Here is a 20,910-nt window from a genome sequence, read left to right on the forward strand (position 1 = left end):
AAGTTGGTGAGACTCATCTCCACTTAACTACTAAAAAGCTAGAAGTAGAGCTATGGCTCAAGTGGTAAAGGGCTAACCTTGAGTGGAAAAAGCTAAGGGATAGTGCCCAGGTCCGGAGTTTAACCCCCAGCATTCTTTCTGTCTCTGTCTCTCTCCTCCTCTCCTTGCCCCCCTCTCTTCCTCTCTCCCTGCTTCCCTCAATCTCTCCCTCCCTCCTTTCTCCCTCCTCCTTCTCTCCTCTCTCCTCTGTCCTCTCTCCCTTCTCTCTTCTCTCTCTGCTCTTTCTGCTCTCCTTTCTCTCCTCCTTCTCCTCTCTCCTCTCTCTCTCTTTCCTCTCTCTCCTGAAGGAGAACAGGCTCAACATCAAAGTACATTGTGGGAGATCATCGTTAGGTTAGGAGAATTACTGTGTCTTCTCTCAATGAAGAATCACAGTTCCGTTACTTTGGGTGGGGTTGGCAGGCCTCTAGGGATGCAGGAAGGTGCTAAGTTGAGCTATTTCTGCTGCTTTGTCAGCACTGATTATCATGTTTCCGGAGGACCAGCCACAATCTATGGCACTACTCACTGATCTGTGTCTCCTGGTCTCCACCACCATGACACTAGGTGATAAAGATGTATGTGTTAACCATGCCCAGTGCACGATGTGTGTATGTGTGTGTGTGTGTGTGTGTTGTTACCTGCAGTCTGTCTGGATGGTTCATTTGGTCACACTCCAGAGCACCTTAGAGGGAGACAAAAGGATCCCAGGGTGACTATTTCCCACGTGAAAAAGTGCAAAGTGGAAAGCAGCCCATGATCACATCTGCTCCATTGCTAAGGACAAGGCCTTAGCCAGGAGCTTGGTGATGAACTCCTGTGCATCTTACAGTCTCACACCTAAAAATGTCACAAGAAGATCTTCATTAGGCTGCATTTTCTTCTAGGAAAAGCAGATTGGAGGAGGCTGAGATCTGACAATTGCAGTTTGAAGCCAGCCTGGGCAGAAAAGTCCTTGTGAGATATTTTATTTCCAATTAATTACTCAAAAAACGGGAAGTGGAGCTGTGGTTCAGAGTGGTAGAGCTCTGGCCTTGAGCAAAAAGAGCTCAGGGACAGCACCCAGGGCCTAAGTTCAAGCCCCACAACTGACACACACACACAAAATCAGGAATAACTATGGAGTCTTGCTAACATAAGACCAGATTTTTATTTTCAATTTTTACTATCTTTAAATGGCTTATAAAACTGAGCTTAAAAGGAGTGTAGAGATTATCTTCTGTGGCTTTTAGACAGCAGCGATGTACAAAAGCATATTTGGCGCCATTGTTTAGTACATACCTGGATGACTTCCACTGAAACAAAATCCTTCATATGGGTTATTTTCTGTTTCCTTCTCTGATGTGCCGTCTTTGCCCACTGTGATGTGTACCCAGAGGCACAGCATTTTCATGCTTGTAACTGAAACAAAACTTAAAAAAGAAACCCACCTATTTAATCTTTTAGCTTCCTGCTGTGGTTTTACGTTGGTTTTAGTTGCTTGTTGGACTTTTATGCGTGGAGACCCATTGTGTTGGTGTGTTTCCAGTATCTATGACAAAATAACTTGAGAAATTTGAGTTTCTAGAGGAAACATTTCTTTGGGGCTTTTACAGCGTGAGAGGTTTCAGTCCAGGATTGGCCAGCGCCATTGTGTTTTGGGATTATGGTGACAGGAAGCATCATAGCCAAGAGCTCCTGTATCTCATGGCTAGGGCATGAAAGAAAGAGACCAAGATTCCAGTATCTCCTGCAGGACATGCCTTGCAACAACCCAACTTCCTCCCAGTAAATTCCAGCTCTTAAAGGTTCTGCCACCTCCAAATGGTGCTATGGAAGAAGAGCCAAGTCTTTAATAACTACATGGGCCTTTAGGGACCATTTCAAACTGTAACACCCACATTCTGTTAGACATTTATAGATGGGAGAAAGTGAGGCTTAGGGAAGTAAGACCAATTATTTCTTGTCCGTCATCTCATGACAAGCTAGTAGCTGAGAATTCAGGTTCCTATCCAACGGTCCCTACCTATGAGTGACAGCCACCTTGATTATAGACTCTGGGGGCTTTAGTTAACAACAGATTGCTGTCATTGATTCCTCCCGATCAATGCCCTTGGTCTTGGCCTTGACTTCAATGCCCCCCAGTACAATCTTTTAAATGACATTGAAGTGACAGTTATTTTCTGATAGATGTGCATGGCAGTGGGTGTTTGTAAGGCCCATATACTGTTGCTATAAATAGGATACCACACACTGGATAATTCATGAAGAGCTGAAGATTATTTAGCACATAGTGCCAGAGGCTGGAAAGTCCATATATATCTGCTCTGCATTTGATGAGGGGTTCTTTCTTTCTCCTGTCATGGCAGAGACATCACATGACAAGACAGAGGAAGTAAGTCACACAGAGAGCTGTAGAGCTGTTTGTTTGTTTTTGTTTTTTTTTTTTGGTGTTTGTTTTGTTTTGTGCTAGTCCTGGTACTTGATTGAACTCAGGGCCTAGATACTGTCTCTGAGCATTTTTTTTTTCTCAAGGCTAGCACTCAGCCACTTGAGCCATAGCTCCATTTCCAATTTTTGGGGGGAGGGTGGTTAATTGGAGATAAGAGTCTCACAGACCTTCCGGCCCAGGCTGGCTTTGAACCAAGATCCCTAGAGCTGTTTTTCTAACAAAACAGAGAGTGGATTAGCATGCTCCTGAGGGCTGAGTTCTGTGACCCATTCAACCTCCCCACGTTTTCACCTTTCAGCAAGGCCCACATTGGGGAATTTGTTTCCAGATGTGAACTTGGTCATGGGAAGAAGGAGCAATGGAGAAGCGGGGATGGCGGTGAGGGGCCTGTGGCTTCTCCGTTGGTCTGTGCAGACTGGATATTCAGGAAGATTCTGGAAGATGGAAGCGTTCATGGCACCAGAGAACATTACCTTTGTAATTTAAGGAAATGGATAAAAGGACTAAACGTAGAATCTAATGTTGCCACACTGGATTGTGGAGCCCTCTATAGGACTCTGATAACTGTTAGATTGGAAGGAGGGGATTTTTTATGAAATGGTAATTTTTAACTTATTTAAAAATACTCATGCAAGGAAAGAGCCACACGTACAAACTAGTGAAGTAAATATTCTGCTGTCCCCTGGTGATCTCAAATCCCTGATTGCCCTTTTTCTCTGTTATGTGCCAGTCTCCCCTTTGTCTTCCCAATATACATGTGGGCAAAACACAAACTCCATATTTTCTTATTTTCACACACACACAAGACCATACAATGTAAAAGCAACTTGTATTTTATTTCATTTAAGTGACCTGTTTTGGGGAAAATTTATATTAGCTGTTATTGAGGTGTCTTAGTACTTTCCTGAACTGCCCAAGGTGCCATCTCATGGTTATTTTAGCTATAGTAAAGTACTACCACCTTCTTAAAAGTACAATTTAAATTATGTCTTACAAACTTTTAGGTGCCCAGCTGGGCAGCTGGTGGCTCATGCCTGTCATCTTAGATACTGAAGAGGCTGAGAGCTGAGGGTCGCATTTCAGAGCCAGCCTAGGCAGGAAAAGTTGGAAACTGAGACTTATGCAGGTGGTAGAGCACCAGACTTTCAGGAGCAAGAGGGATAGGAAATGTTACCATCATTGCCTTGAAGGAAAAGGAAACTCTGCCTGGTCCACATAAGTGGTACTTGTTGCTGGATAAATGAGTCTTTTTCTAGTATTTTGAAACAATAGGACCACTGACGACATTATTTCCTCCAGGTTTCAAGGCAAAGACAGATCTAATGATAGAATCCCAGCCCTCAGTGAATACAACTACAAAGAGTTTAGCTGCTCAAGACCAATTTGTAACCAGCGCGTGAAGTCATTTTATGTAAAAATGTCAGCTTGGGTGCGTGGGGTTGATGAGCTCAGATACAACGCCTGGGCCAGTTCATCATACTATCCCCACTTCTCTCTCTGGAGCTGGCAGGACCAATTTGAGTAGAAAAAAAGATTTTACTCTCAGTGATCTTTGCTTCTGCCAAAAGAACCACCCAAAGTAATTAATTTTTATTTCAGTGCTATTTTTTCCTCAATTGAAATAAATGCACAGGAAACAGCAAATCTAAATATTTCCTTAAAATGCAGTGGTCCCAGGTATATGTTTCTCCAGTGCCCTTCTCTGTGACATCTAAGATATAAAAAATCTTGGTGGGATTTGCGTGATACCTTTGCTGTTAACAGTCTGTGTCATTCAATATCAGTGTATAAATGCCGGCCAAACATTTGCTCTCCATTTTATTTAGTTTTTGTTGGTTATTGCTTTTTTTTTTTTTTTTTTTACTTTTTAATTACATTTTTATTATCCTTAGTTCCTCAGGGGGTGACCACTCAACAGATCAGTTATATGAGTACAATGCATCCTGAACATTGTCACTCCTTTCATCCTTCTCCCCCTTCCTTCCTAACCTCTCCTCTCTCCTCACATCTCCCCAGCTTCATAGGTTTTGCATTGACTATGAGGACTGTTTTCATTTCTGATTGAATTAGTAGAGGCAATAACAGGGCTGTCACACCAGAACCTTCTACAAGCTGGTGCACCAGTCTGCCCATTCTCCCTTCAGATGCCGATGGACAGGTTGTGAACAGTAGCTCACACTGGCTATGAACGGAGCTTTCCGTGACCCTCCCCTACCCCACCTCCACTTCGGGTTTGGTTAATTTAATGCAGTAGCTCACAGAGAGTGGGGAAAACTTCCTTATCATGGCTGGTTCATTGTAAAGAATTCACAGGGCCGCCAGATGGGAGAGATACATGGGGGGAGATCTGTAGTTCACATGGAGTATCCATGCCTGCTCTGGATATGCTACCCTCCAGGTACCTACATGTGCTCAGCATTCTGGAAGTCTTTATGACATAGGCATGCTTGATTCCCTTACTGGCCATTGGGAATTGACTCACAGCTCCTCTTCTCCTCCTTTAGAGGCCAGGGGAGGGGCTTGGATTGAAAGTTCAACCATCCTTCACGTGGCTGGCAGCCCACTCCTATCTATCTTCAGCTATCCAGCAGCTAAGGAGGATTGTCATGTGTCAGAACAAAGGATCCTCCTATCACCAGGAAATTCCAAGACATTCAGAAGCTGTGTCTTGGGCTGTCCTATGATTGAGGAAATTGTAAAAGTCTTAGGAGCCAGGTAAGGAACCAGGGTCAAAGATCAAATACAAAAATATAAGATTCTCCTAGCTAGCAAGGTTTTTGGGAGCTATTGTCTCAAGTCCTGGGGCAAAAATCAAATATGGTTATCTTCCTGTATTGTATCTTCATGGCATCATTTTTAGATGAGGTTTTCCACATATGAACAGAGAGCTACCATATACAGTTGTATATGGCCCTGGATGCAGATACTGAGATCTTATGACACAAAAGTCAGTTATTTTATACTTTAATTTGACGGCCTGTTGGAAAGGGCCATGTGCTGTGTAACCCCAAGCTCTTAGGTAAATCTAGGCTTCTGCCATGGTTGAAGCTAGAAAGGGACATTTGTATCCATCCAAATATCACATTGAAAACCCCAAACAAGCCTTGAACTGAAATCATAGTTGGGAGCGGGGAGGCTGAACAAGGAGCAAACAAGCAAGACTAAAATTACTGTGATTACAAATACTGGTATCAGTGCACATCATACATGTGCACCAGCTTTGAGCCAGCTAGTAAGAAGCCAAAATTAATAAAGGTGGATCCCCAAAAGTCTTGCATGAACCCAGATTTGGAAAAGGACCACATGTTACTAGCTTTTCCACTGTGTGTATGTGTGTGTGTGTGTGTGTGTGTGTGAATGACACCACAGTGATAAAGATAATAACCACTTGCAGAAAATTCAGCTATCATCAGTCAGAGATACTAAAAGGAAAACAAAGCAGAAAGCAGATTTAAACTCCTGAGATTTTTTTCAGGAATTGGAATGATCAGATATAGAACAGAAAATAACTGTGTCTGAATGTTTCCAGGAGAAAAAGAGAACAATTTGAAATGCAAGCATGCACAAAAGACCAAGATGTTGATTAGGGATATTATACAAAGAGATACTACAACTTTTCCAGAGAAAGACGTTGAATAAACAACTTAATAAAATAAACAATGCAAAGATAAAATAGCATCGTAGACAGAGTTCAAGCTAGAGAAAGAGGAAAAGATATTGCCTCAGTCATACTCAGCACAGAGTGGCGAGATGTTATAGAGAAGGTGAGACAAAAGAAACTTGCAAGTTTTTTTCCTTGATTTTTTAGTCTGAGTCCCTGGTACAGAACATATGAAAGAGATGTGACATTTACAGAGATGGGGCCTGAGACTTTGAGGAATAATGTTAATTCACAGACACAGGAAGTACCAACAAGATGAATTTAAAAGATAAATCGACACTGATTGTTATAGTGGCTAGACTTAGATCGCTACCAACAATGTATTAGGTTCTTTTCCCCCAAAAATCTTTGCCAGCATTTGTTGTTGTTTTCTTGACAATGACTTTTTTAACGAGTGAGATGGATTCTTCCATGTTATTTTGATTTGCATTTCTCAAGATTTCTTCAACAAACTAAAAGATCTAACAGCATATGACCTTGCTGTACCGCTCTTAGGCATAGCTAAAGCACTGTAAATCAACACACAAGAGAGATGCTTGTTTACCTGTGTTTGTAGCAGCAGTGTTTGCAAGAACTAAGATATGGGAACAGCCTAGGTACCCAACAACTGATAACTGGATAAAGACAATGTGTGGCAAATATACATAATAGAGAATTATTAAGGCATAAAGAAGGAAATCATGGCATTTGCAGAACAGCAGATGGAACTGATCATCACATTAAGCCAGACACACCAAGTTGAAAATGTTTTATATTTCAACTATGTACTTCCCAACTTCCAAGATTAAAATAAGGTCTTTATTATCAGAAATTAGAAGTATTTTCCCCTCTGGCTTACTGATCTTCCTCTTGTTTCTTCATCTTGGAAAAGTGGAATTTGTTTTGCAACCAAAAACCTAGGAATAGACTTGACTTATTCTCAGTGTTGCCCCAATTTCTTGGTCAGGGCCTTAAATTCTCTTTCTTTACTACTTACATTCTCTGGCCTACTCAGTTTATCACCCTAGACATATATGAAGATTATAGCTATCAAGGTTTTGCATGTAGCAAGGCTTTTAGAAGACAAAACATCTAGTTCCACCTCTGGAGTTCTGCTGGAGTTCTGAAGTTTTGTGTCTGTAACAAGTGGCGGAGTAAGGCTGGTTTTGTTGACATGGAAACTACATTTTGCAAACAATTGCACACAACAGCATCACCACCCTGATGTACCTCACAATTTCCTGTATTTAGCCTTTAGGATGAAAAATTCAGGAAGTGGTCCTATTTCCACAGTGTCAAGTTTCTTATTGGCAATTTCAAGAGATCACCACAATGTCTCACCTTTCTTCCCCTTCCCATATATATTAGTCCAACAGTAAATAAATAACAGTAATAAAAAGAAACTGTTGAGCTCTGTAGATAAAGTGTTACACAGTAGATATAAAGTATATTGAATTAATAAACTCGATTCAACTTGAGGATAAAGGTGCTAGGCACACAAATATAATTCACTACTGGGTTTATGTTATTCTCTTCTGGCCTTATACAATTTCCTATCCTTTCAAAGTATAGGCCTTTCAAATATTTATCAAATCTGTTTTTATTTTAAAGAAGTGTGTGAAGCCATCTATCTTTGAGATGAATAAATAAACCCTCCTGTGTGTTTGGGAATATTACCTTATCTTTATGAGTGTTCCAGAGTTGCTTGCAGATATGATTTCACATCATTCTTAACAACAACCCTAGGAGAAGATTAGGGAGAAAAAGCGCACAAAACATCCTGGTTCACTGTGAGAAAAATGACCAGAGAATTCAATTGCTCATCCAAGGACAAGGACTCAGTCAGGTTGGACTCAAGTGAGACTTCTGTACCAAAAGCCATATTTCTTTCCATTCAGGATGGTAATGAATAATGGGTAAAGAGCTTCAGAGACCATTTAGTCCTGGTTTCTCATAAAGATGCAAGTGTCTTGCTTGATGGTCTTTGTATACATATCAGTATCTATTGTCAAGTCACCTGACTTTTCAGGAAAAGATAAAAACGCCCTTGTTGTGATATCCTGCAACTTTAGAAGATTTACATTTATTCTTTTATTAGCATACACGAATGTATTAGGGTTGAAAAGTTGTCAACTCATGGAAAGTTGGGATGGCTTGGCCACCGATGGCTTTTCTTGGCCCGATGATGGTTTTCAGTGTCACTGCTTTCTGACATTGATTTGTTCTTCTAGTTGAGCTGAGGAAATTCAATAGTTTCAACCTTTACTCTCATCTTTTGGAGAAGGCACCCAGAGAGTACAAGCTCTCCTTGCCACCATTAGGATCTCCTGTGATGGTAAGGCTTTTGTATCATCAAAGGCCTTCAAAATGAATTTGTATATTTGCTACAATGTATTTTACATGATTTATGTAAACAACAGTTTTGGTTTTGGTGTGGGAAAATTGTTCTAAGAATGTGGATTCCTTTGGGTTTTGTCCCACGATAGGGGAGAGAATTTGTTCAGAGACCATAGCCTGTATAACCCAGGTATAATTTCCCTACATTTGATAGATGCATTGTAAACAAAAACAAAAACAAAAACAAAACTCCAAAACTTATCACCCTGGAGAGATACATGAGAAGATGCATTTAACTTGACAGTAAAAAAACAAACAAACCTGTACTTGTCCACTGAAATTTGATTACTCTAAGGATTACCTCTGAGCTTGTAGTTATAGGTCTTTAAAATGACAATTTCATGAAGATTGAGAACTTAAAAAAAAAGGCCATACTAAGTGTCACAGAATAGATTTTTACAAAGCGTATTTCATTTAGTTTGTGAATAGTTAAGGATCTTTCTTTCACAGTAGTAAATATTAAAGGGCTTGTAGACTGATTTGCTCCAGGCTAAGATGTGCATGAGTCTGCCCGTGAATGTAGGTGGATTTTTAATTAAACCAGATTGCTACCTGCTAGTCCTTAACAGCCTTTATCCCTCTGGTATCTTCGTTATTTGCTGCCCCTAAGTGGCTTCTGTAAATATTTGGATTTGGAACTCCTGGGATAGAGAGGGAAGATCATGTTTTTAGGAGTAATGAAGTAAATTTAGATGATGTGATTATTATTCCTCTAGGGAATAGCTACAACAAATACCCTTTAGGAGTTTTAGAATTTTCTCTTGTGTGTGTTTTTTTTTAATCAAAAAGTGGTCTTTCTGATTTAATATCTACCAAACACCTGTGTGTGTGTGTGTGTGTGTGTGTGTGTGTGTGTGTGTGTGTGTGTGTAAATAGGACTTTCAAGGGCATTTTTATTGACTATGCTCACAATGAAGTCATATATATCTGTTTTGAAAGATTAGAGATGTTCAGAGTAGAGATTTGGGGAAGTGAGTGATAAAAATATTTGCTGTCAAGAGTTTTACATTTTGTGGGTCTGACATATTAACTGTAGATATGGGTGCATGATTTTATGCTTTTTTTTTTCTTTTGGATTTTGTGTAGGTAAGCCCCAAACACTAGGAAGCTTGTCTCAAAGACACTGTGTATCTCTAAAATGATACTGTGTGTTTGTTGTGTAGCAGCCCCATTGTTTTGGCTAAATGAAATGAGATTCAGTAATTTTTCATTGTTATATTTTAATCCAAGTCACCCCATGGTTTAAGGCATTACACACAGATTTTGTTGTCTTGATTATCCAAAGTCAGTCGTGGTAGTACAAAATGCTTTCAAGTGAATGGTAGGCAAAGCCTGTGACCCCTGGGCAAAGCCCTTGACTTCTCTGAGATTATATATGCATATGTTATGTATGTTATAATCATATAATTTTAAGATATATAAATGCAAAACAGACTAGCAACATTCCTTTCTACGAGAATTTATTAAGGCAAGATATGCAAAACACTATCCTCTCACGTTTCCCCATCCCATGGCCTGTCTTGGCCCGATGACCACTTGTGACTTATCTGGACCAAGGTAACAGCCATTCACCATTACCTATACAGAGTCCCCCATTGTCCCAACCCACCCCGCCCAGCGCCACGCCCACCCAGCGCCACGCCCCTCATTGCCACACCCTTCCCAGTGCCACACCCCCTTTGCTACTCCCAGCCCCTTTCAGTGGCCTGCCTGTCTCCCCTGCCTGGCTGGAGCTAAATGGTTAAGAAGCCAGTAGGATCTGTCTGTGCTACAGCTCTTCCCCAGCTCTCGGTTGCCCTTTGAACTCCGCCTAGAAGTGTTTGTATGGTGAGGCGCCCCTCTGCCTGGACGCAGTTACCGCCGAAGCTTGGCTGCCTTTCTAATGAGGACCCCCTTTACTCTTCCCCCTCTTCCTCACTCAAGCTGGACTTGCAGCTCTCGCCAGATCCTTACCCGGCTCACACCTCTTCTGACCTCAGAGTTCTACTCCTGAGGCCCTTCCCAGCTTCTTTTTCTTTTTTGTTTTTTTTCTGACTTTCTGCTCCCACGCCCATAATAACATACATATACCTCCTTTGAAATATTGTGCACGGTTACGAGTTTATATTTATTTGTATGATGATTTCATCCTTGCTCGCCTACTAGAATGAAAATGACAGGAGATCAAGATCTGCCGCCTCGCTGGGGCCCAAGAGTTGTGAAATGAGTTTGTGAGGGTCACAGAGGCCCGACGGCCTTGGCACTGAACCCCAATGGTACCACTGAGTGGTGAACAGAAAGATGAAGCTCAGTCTTACCCAAGAGTTTGGATTAAAATGACAGGGCACATAAAAAGGAGTGGCGTAGTTTGCATGCAGGTTGCTTTAAATCTAAACCTTCTGCCCTTAACCGTTACCCTTGGCTGAGTCCTGAGAAGCCAAGTGTACTTGCTCAAGATGGCAAGCTTGTTTGGAAACGAGCCTAACACACCTCTCAGTTGGCTTTTGTTGACCATCAAAGTGCATGGGTTTATGGGAACTTTCTACCATTTGTCTTCATATATTTCTTTAGCCTTAAGGAGGGCCACCATTATGGTTTTGTAGAAGGGTCTTCTGTTTCACAGCAGAAGTTGGATATGGAAGCACACATCAATAATGCCAACTAATCAAGGGTAGAGAATTAAGAGAGTTGTGGTTCAAGCTTCTCTCGGGCAAGAGTTAATGAGACTCTGTCTCAGAAACCAAGTTAAATTGCTGCAGTGCTTACCTGTCATATACAGGGCCATTGGTTAGATCCCCAGTGCCATACACAAAGTTTAATATCAGAACCTCTACACAAGCAGGGTTTTTTTTGCTCTTGCATCTCTCTCTCTCTCTCTCTCCCCCCCCTCTCTCACACACACATGCACCTTTCTCATTGCAAAGTGCTGTGAGCACTTGTGACAAAGCCTGCCTCACTCTGGTCAGCCCTAGGGAGGTGATGGTAGGCTGCGAGGGATGGAATGTGGCTATGATGTTTGGAAGTAATGTCTGCATTTCTCAGCAGCCAAGACCAGGGACCAGGTTTTCCTTTGAGAAATCAGTTCCCCGACCCTACCCCCAGGTGCATGTATCTTAGCTCATGTCATATTATTTTCTCCAAAGCACCTACTACTTTGTCACAGTCCCCTGTAGACTGTTTTGTCTTGCAATGGCATTATTCATGGCTTGGTTCTTCTAGCTCATCATAGTCTTTTGACTTTTTTTTAACAAATGGTGTATGAGGAGTCTCAGGAAGAAATCGTCCTCAAATTGGGAAGCCAGCGCCATGGCAAGAGACTGAACATTTTGGAATCTTGAGCTTGCTATAGATCTGTGTGATTTCTTGGGCCTTCTGTCCCATAAGTCCTCTGGCCTGTAGCTATTTTGCGTGTGTGCCAGTACCAAGGTATTTTCATCACTATAGCTCTATAGTAGAGTTTGAAGTTTAATATTGTTATACCTCCAGTGTTACTTTGCCTGCTAAGGATTCCATTTGCTGTTCGGGATCTTTTGTGGTTCCTTGTGAAGTTTTGGATTGCTTTCTCTATCTCATTGGAGAATGATGTTGGGGTTTTGATAGGTATCACATTGACTTTGTAGGTTGCTTTGGTCAGTATTGCCATTTTTGTGATATAGATTCTGCCAATCCAGGAGCCTGGAAGGTCTTTCCATTTCCTTATGTCTTTTTCACTTTCTTCCCTCAAATTTTAAAGAAGTTCCTACTGTAGACGTCCAACATATGCTCTTGACCCGGTGAACACCCTTGACTTTGCGTCTCTGATCTTCTTTGTTCATATATAAGGGGCTTTAATTCAGAATGGCTTTGGCTATAGTGAGTAGGCTGGCCTGGAACAATTTACTCTGTGACATCTAACACCTGCCACAGGGAGAGAAGAGTAACTAAAAGGCAGGAGTTACTGTGGAGACACATAGGGTCAAAGGGAGACAATCCCTGGCACCCAGTTAGCGTGGGGGAAGAGGAGAAAGGAGAGAAGTATATGGCAATTTTACAAATATTTACACCACATTGTATTGTACTGACCGGCAGAATCATGACATCAGTTGTAAAGTGGAACATTAAACCTTTTATTTTTTAAGACTACTTTCTTGTGTTTAAGAACTTCATCCAATAGTGAGAATGGGGGAATGAAGTTTTCTGGGCCTCCATTTATAACTGAATGTTTATCCATAAGGCATTTCCTCTCATAAGGCCTAATTTCATGCTTCATAATAGTTGCAGAGTTGTCTGGGGGACAATTTACACATTTGTAATTATTTCTATCCTCTATTTACAATTCTCCTTCAACTCTCTATACTTGATGTCTTTCCAGATACAAATTTAGGCTGAAAGTTGGCCTGATTTTCTTGTAGCAATGAAGGCTGGAGACCATCCAGAAAAGTGGGCAACCTATATCCCTATCACCTGCCCTCTTCAGCCTGCACAGCTCTGTACCTGACGACAGTCTACATTAACCTTAGGCCCTTTGTGACATTGGCAGCATACACGACGCTTCTCTGGTCCCATCCTCACAGAATGTGGTACATTTACTTCATGATTCACAAGGAGATGTTATTGTAGCTCATGGAGAAATTGTATTAAGTTTAATTTGCCAAAATTGAGTGCTCTACAAGACACTGAATCAAGCTGATTTCTTTTAGCTGGTAAACACATTTATTAAAACAAAAAAAGGTTAGTAACTTACTGTACCCTACCTGGGCTGATTCACATAAACCATGAAAATAACATTCTCATCATCTCTAGGACTCAGTGTTTTATTTTATTTCTGTTTGTTTGTACTATTCTGAGACCTGTGCCATGAGACTAATAGAACTATCAGACCTCTCAAATCTAACATCATAAAGCAATTTGTTCTGGAGTCATTTACTTTGTGAGAGAAAACATATACTTCACCCTTTGCTGTAAAATCGGGGTATTATCTAGCACTTTGTCATGGCTGAGAGTTTTCTATCTAGTGCACAATGATGGGTAAATTTAAAAGAATCATTCCTTAGGATGATTTATGTTTTATCTTTTGGCAGTTCTGGTAATTGAACTCAAGGCCTCATGTGTGCAAGGCAGGTGCTTTACCACTTGCGCCATACATCTAAGCCCTTTTCTGCCTTGTTTATTTTCCAGTTAAGTATCTAACTTTAAGCCCAGGCTAATTTGAGCTTTGATCCTACTTACAATTACTTGTGCTGCTATGGATGACAGGTGTGTACCACCATTCTCAGCCATTATGCTTTCCCTTGTAGCTAAGATTACAGGTATATACCACCATGCCCAGCCACTGTTTGAGATGGAGTTTCCCCGTCTTTCATGTCTGGACTGATTTTGAACTATTATCTCCACACTTAAGGATCTAAGATTACAGGATTGTGTCACCTCATCTGTCAGAATTTTTTTTCTTTTAAGGTAAATATTGCCCTGTATTTTTTCCCCTCTCATGGATTCTTGGGTTTATTTATGGGGTAAACAGCTATCCTTATGTATTTTTGCAACTCTCATAACTCTGGGAACATTTAGTCTCTTTGTGTGACTTCTCTGTAAGGGAATTTCTCCATCTTCAAATAGGATGACTCAATTACTAACCCACAGGTCATTAATGATTATGGCTCCATTAAAAGCACAGTACTGGATGTGGTGACAAAATACATGAATAGTTTTATCATCTTTTGTAATTTTTTCTCCATGTACTGATGGAGTAAACAGGAGAACTGCAGTTTGCTGAAGAAATGCATTCGAGAATAATTTCCCTCAATGGGTTGGTAGTGGCATTGTGTTAGTTGTGAAATTACAAATTTTATATGTATTTGATGTATATGATGAATAGAGATGTGATGGCCAAGAACCCCAAGGCTTCTACTTCTAGAGTAAACTCAACCTCGGCTCCCTCAGGGCCAAGCAGTGGTTAGAATGCCCATTTTCTCATCAGTAAAATGAAGATAGAACCATCAAGGGAAGACAACTTCCCTTGATATACAGTAACTCTGATCAACCTTAATGGGTATGTTATTATTATTCTGTCATGAGGCTTGAACTCAGGACCTGGGCACTGTCCCTGAGCTATTTTGATTAAGGCTACTGCTTTCCCACTTTAAGCTACATTGCCACTTCCAGTTTTCCCATTAATTAGAGATTAAGAATCTCATGGACTTTCCTGCCTGGGCTAGCTTTGAACTGCAATCGTCAGATCTCAGTCTCCTAAGTAGTTAGAATTACAGGCATGAGCCACTAGTGCCCTGCTAATGTACAGAATTATGAGCAGATTAGAAACCTTTCTGAGCAATGCCATGGCTTGGCTGTGGATTACTACTTCAGACAAGATTGTGGAAGTGACCTGGAGGTCTGGGTAGGGCGAAGCTGTGTTGTTTATGAGCCTCATTTACATTATCAAAACTTCCTTCCTTGTTGCTGCATGGCAGATCACTGTTTATTGTAAAAATTGATCTGTCTTTCCATTACTTTCCCACCAATTGTTGATATATTGGCCAATAAAAATAGTATCTTCTGAATGTCACATAAAATCTCATTCTCTTTCAGCAACCACCCGTAGAGCTGTAGGGAATGAGTACTGTAATGTTTGCCCAGTGCTTAGTACAGCCCCTGAGTTAACCATCTAATAAACAGGAGCTGCTGTTTAATTATTGTTGTTCAGCTACAGTTGCAATTGCACAGGACTAAAATCAGTGCATGACTGGCCTTATAAGAAATCCAAACGTTTTGTAGACATGGATGATTCATACTAACCACTTCCTTGACAGGCTGTCCAAGGAATGGCATTCATCTTCACCTCAAATGGAAGGTCTGAAAGCGTAGATGGAACTTAGCATAAATGATACACTGCTGTGTGGGAGATGTCAACCACAGAGATGGCACCGGTTTGGCATCCAGCTGACTTTGCTTTTCACAGCATCGCAGGCCTCCATTATGTATCAAGTTTCAGTTGGATGTGTATCTTTGTCAGTCATTTTCTCTAGTAAGTCATGGTAGACCCTAGATCTGCCCATCAGCCTTGGACCACAGCAGCTTATCTTCTGTGAGAGGCAGAAAACGAATGTGTTAACACTTCTGGCTTGAATTCATGTATTGACTCAATTTCTGAGCAAGATTGTAGCTGCTGTGCCAGATTAGGAGACAGGAAACCTGCATTTTAGTAAGCCAGATGCTGGTAGCTCCTAGCTACTCAGAAGGCTGAGATCTGAGGATCCTGGTTTGAAGTCAGCCCAGGCAGGAAAGTTTGTGAGACCTGTATCGCCAATTAATCACTAGAAAACCAGAAGTGGCACTGGGGTTCCAAGTGATACAATGTTAACTCTGAGCAAAAAAGCTCAGGGACAGCTCCCAGGCCCTGAGTTCAAGTCCCATTCCAACCAAAAAAAGAAAAAAAGATGTAATAGAAGGCTTATTGCTGGAGGGACCTCTATCAGTAATGATAATAATAATAATAAGATAATAAGCTGGCTTTTTGAGTAGATAAGGCAATGCTCTATGCTAAGTGATTTTCATATATTATAACTTATTTAAGTCTTACCCTAGCCCTGAAAAGTACATAATGTTTTATTCATCTTAATATGTTCCAGGTATATGCCCAATAGTTGTATATATATCCCTGGTGATAGCGTTGGAGAGCTTAAGTGGCTTGTTCAGCCTTCAGTAGATACTGAGTAGCAGAGCAGAGTGATGAATCCAAGAGTTCCCAGCACCCAGACACGACTCTTAGTGTTGCACGGCTCGTGGGCTGCGGTTGAGGTGAACTGCACAGAACAGGCTCCAGGTTGGACGAGTTGATGGGTGTGGTTCCTGTAGGGTTGGAATTCATTCTGCACTCTCCTGCTTGCTGTGTGTGGACCTGCTTGGCCTCTGGGGTCCATCCAGCCCCCATCTGGTCAGGAGAATCTGCTCTTCCTGTGGTCTGTTCAGTCTCCAAGGTGAGCCTCTTGAATGGAGCTTCCCCCCACCCCAATTTTCAGTTTTATTATGAGTTGTGAGCAGAGTCTGATATAACAAGGATGATTTTTCTCAATTGCTAATTGGGGAAATCAGTTTTGCCAATAACCTGCCTCATTCTTGTCTAAGGATAGCTCTGAGTCAGATTGTTGATTAAAGTCATCAAGAATCCTGTGATGTACGTAAGTGAAACTGACAGACAGAAAATGGACAAGTGTAGTTTCATGTTTCCTGTGGCCTCACCTGACTGTCTGTGGGGTTAATGATTTTAGAAGATGAGTAACTTCCAATTAAAAATAATCTTTATTATTCTTGGGGAAGCTTGTGGTCAGTATGTTATAGTATTCATCATGGGCTGCTATTGTGTGGTTAAAAAGCTTCCAGTTTGTCCAAAACTCTATTGTACTCAATTCACATGCTCACCTTTAGACATTAGCCTTGTTTGAACAAGTATTTTCAGCATTAAAAATACGTAGTTCAGTATTTAGTCGAGCTGAAATTAATATTTTACTTTATATGTAACACTGCATATTACTGAGTTAGATAAGTGAGTCTGCTCAGTCATTGCACGTGCTGTAACTTCTCTCTTTGAGAACACAACACTTTCTTCAGCGTTGTCTCAATGCAGAAAAACCATTTATATATGTATTAAGACTTAAAGTGCATAGTATTGAGCTGTTGTGTTTTTCCTGTTGGGATTTGGACGTAGGACTTTACACTTAGTAGGAAGCCATGCCAGCACTTGAGCCCCTTCTCCAGCCTTTTTTATTATCAATGTTGTGGTTATTATTAGTAGTATCATTATTTTGGAACTATCAGATTTTGAACTCAGGACCTCACCCTTGCTAGCAAACTACTCTACCAGCACTTTTTGTTTTGTTGGTTGTGGAGCTGTCTCTGAGCCTTTTGCTCAAGGCTAGTGCTCTGCCACTTTGAGCCACAGCTCCATTTCCATGATCCTCAGATGTCAGCCTCCTGAGTAGCTTATAGGCATGAACCTTTGGTGCCTGGCTTCTCTAGCCCTTTTCATGTTGGTTATATTTTTGAGCTAGAATGTTGCTTTATGCTAGGACTAGCTTTGATTATGATCTTCCAATTTGTATTTCCCTCGTATGCCCATTTGATATAACAGGTGTGCACTACCAAATCCAAGCATTAAGATGAAGTCTTATGAACCTTTTTTTTTTTTTTTTGGCCTGGGCTGACATGAACCATGATCCCTCAACTGCTATCTCTAAAGTAGCTATGATACAGGGAAGAGTACAAGGAGGGAAGCATTTATTCAGCCAATAGTAATTGGATAGCAGATAGTAATTGGATCTAACTCTCAGAAAGTTTTAAGTCCAGTGTGGAAGCAGACAGCAATAAAATTGAAAAATAGAAGAGATAATTTTGGAAAGTTCTAAGCAGTAAGAGCCACAGTTTCAGTGAAAGACTTTCAGGGACACAGGCCATTTTAGACAGCAAAGCAGCCAGCTTTTATTCCTTAGATGCTCCGTGAACAACAGCAATAGCCACCCACAAATATCGTGGCTCACAACAAGCATCTCTTCTTTTGTTTACATCTGCAGGTCAGCTCGACTTAGATAATTTAAGTTGGTCTTGGAGGAGCATCTTTGTCCTAAGCTGTGGCTCATCTGTGTTTATAAGTTGCAGGCTAAGATTTTTTCGACATCTGTTTATTTGGGGAAGCAGATTGAAAGGCCAGAAGCTACTGAGAATGTATGTTTTCATGACAGATCATTGGTGTGTGAAAGAGCCCAAGTTCACAAAGGTCTTTGTGTGCGTCATGCTTACTGATGTCTCATTGGACAAAGCATGTCACCTGGCTAATCTACATCATATTTGCTAATGTCTCATTGGTCAAAGCAAGTCACATAGCCAGCCTATGGAGCCATGTTTGCTAATGACTCATTGGCTAAATCTAGTCTCTTGGTCAAGCTCTCACCATCAGTAAGCTCTCATGGGACGGTGTATGGAAGTGGATATTTGATGCCAGTTAATTGTCAGTGAAGGCCTCTCTGATAGTTGGAACATGAATGCTACAGTGATCCAACCAAGCTAATATCTGGGTGGGGGATATTGAGGGAGTTACTTCAGGTAGAGAAAACATTAGCCTCTTAGACTTCTTATTGCAACTGTCAAATGCAACTGGTTAACTAAATTATAGACTATTGATTTCTTTTAACTTGTCTGTGAAAATAAACCCTAATATTCTTTCAAAAGATTGTGGCATGGATTTAAAAAGAAAAAACGAACAGCAACAACAAAAATCTCTAAGAAAAATTGAGTGAATCTGGGGGCCCTAATAAAATTCCCTATGCAGAAGAACCGTTATTACCATTAATATAACAGGACATGAAATTCAACATTTCTTCCAAGTAACCAGATTGCTATGTGCCAAAGCAGGTGCTAGACCATATGTAGTGTTTGAAAATGTCCAATAAAAATCAGTTGGATGACCATTAAGCTTCCCGTGGACATGGAGGATTAATTTAAAAGCAATAAAAACATGGTGTCATAAAGACTTCCTCAAATGTGCTGTGCTGAGATTTCCAGTTCCTTCCCCAACAGAGAGAGAGAGAGAGAGAGAGAGAGAGAAAGAGAGAGAGAGAGAGGAGAGGAGAGAGAGAGGGGGGAGAGGGAGGAGAGGGACAGAGAAAGAGAAGAGAAGAGGAGGGGAGGGGAGGGGAGAGGAGGGGAGGGGAGAGAGATCTCAGCTTAGATTCAGAGAGGCAGTCAAAGTGATGTTAAGAGTGTACCACCAGGGCTGGGAAGGTGGCTCAGTGGTAGAGCACTTGCCTTGCATGCATGAGGCCCTGGGTTTGATTCCTCGGCACCACATAAGCAAAAAGAAAAAAAAGCCGGAAGTGGTGCTGTGGCTCAAGTGGTAGAGTGCTAGCCTTGAGCTGAGGGACAGCGCCCAGGCCCAGAGTTCAGGCCCCACAACAGGACAAGAAAAAAAAAAAAAAAAAAGAGTGCCCCACCAGGGACAGAGATTGTGAGTGTAGACCCCTACCTGTGAAAACTCAAGTGGCCTGTAGAGGTAGGGACTGCTTCTGGGCATGCGTAACCTCCTGTTTTATAGACAGAAAAGCCCAGAAGCCCTGGGTCTAGAAAGAACTTAGGATGTGTCTGTTGAGTTTAGACAATACATAAAGGGATTCTTCCCAGGAGCAATAGGCAGCACACGTACCGGGGTGAGGAGATCCTTGTTGGAAGGGTATGAGAGGGGCTCCTAGGGGCGTGAGCTGTGGGAACCATGATCTGCCAGTTGAAGTGAAACAGCAGTACAGCTAGCTAGCAGGGAGAACTCAGCGCTGTGTCCCTGAGAGATGGCATGAAAACCCCACTAGTCACATGAACATGAGGTCATAGGGTGACTGGACCACATGAGAGCTTTCTACCTTCTTCCCTCTTTGACCGTGGGTGTGGATAACATACACACCACAGCTACCAGGACGACAAGATCAACTCAGAGAATAGGCCAAAGCCAGTCAGGGAGTGGTACCTCCCACTTAGAATCCCAGCTACTTTGGAGGTCGAGATTGGGTGGTTGACAGTTCAAGACCAGCCAGGCTACACATTAGCCAATTTGTATGTCAAGAAATAAGGCAGATATAGATTCCAGCTATGTAGGAGAATCATGGTCCAATGCTGGTCTTGGGAAAAAGTAGGAGATCCTAGCTGAAAAATAACCAAAGCAGGAAAAAAAAAGTAGACAGACAGTAAAGACAGGAAGAGGCCACCACACCCCCACACCCTTCTGTCCATGGAATAAGTCTGTACCTGGTTGCTGAGTGAGCCTGTGTGACCAGACATTCTGAGTTCCGCCAATGCCTATATTGAGTAAGATTACAATGAAGCTTTCTTTTTTCTTCTTTTTTAGACAGTCGATTTCTAATATTTTCTCTAAAAAATACAAAGGAAATGATCTCCGTCAGTCAATACAACTTAGGGACGGAGGAGGAAAAGAATGGAATTCCTGAGCAAAGGGAAAGGGCACCCTCGTTTAGGTTATTCCATTCCCACACTTCCAAAGCAAGAACTCACTGAGACATACAGAACAAAGAGTGATAGCACAGGTACTGGAACTTAACAGAAGTATTTTAGCGGTCCTTAATTATCCTGTCCCAAGATGAATAAAATTTACTTCAAAGACAGTTGTAGCAGGAAGAGGACTAAATGTACCACACACAGCAGGAAAAATATGCCTCCGCAGAAGTAAACACTTAAAAGAATGAGACAGTAATCAGGCACCTACGGCTGCTGACACCCCTAGCTGGTCCCCAAATAGATAAGTGTGGAGTGTAGTAATACAGCAAGTATTTGAACAAGAAAAAAGAGGGTCATTTACCCATTCAAGATACAATAAAGCTTTTGTTGTTGTTGTTATTGTTCATGGACTTGAGCTCAAGGCCTGCACACTGTCCCTGAGCTCTTTTTACTCAAG

At 41.5% G+C, this 20,910-nt stretch overlaps 1 long non-coding RNA gene across 1 annotated transcript; it reads left to right on the forward strand.

The window, feature by feature from the left end:
• The first annotated feature begins 1,035 nt into the window (after positions 1–1,035).
• LOC122101062 lies at positions 1,036–20,660 on the forward strand. The gene is made up of 3 exons (XR_006146300.1): positions 1,036–1,046; positions 11,110–11,114; positions 20,530–20,660. It is a non-coding gene; the product is annotated as an uncharacterized LOC122101062 (long non-coding RNA).
• The last annotated feature ends 250 nt before the right edge of the window (positions 20,661–20,910 follow it).

This window comes from Dipodomys spectabilis, unplaced genomic scaffold (assembly GCF_019054845.1).
Source record: "Dipodomys spectabilis isolate Male_0828 unplaced genomic scaffold, ASM1905484v1 ptg000621l, whole genome shotgun sequence".
Classification (NCBI taxonomy): domain Eukaryota; kingdom Metazoa; phylum Chordata; class Mammalia; order Rodentia; family Heteromyidae; genus Dipodomys; species Dipodomys spectabilis.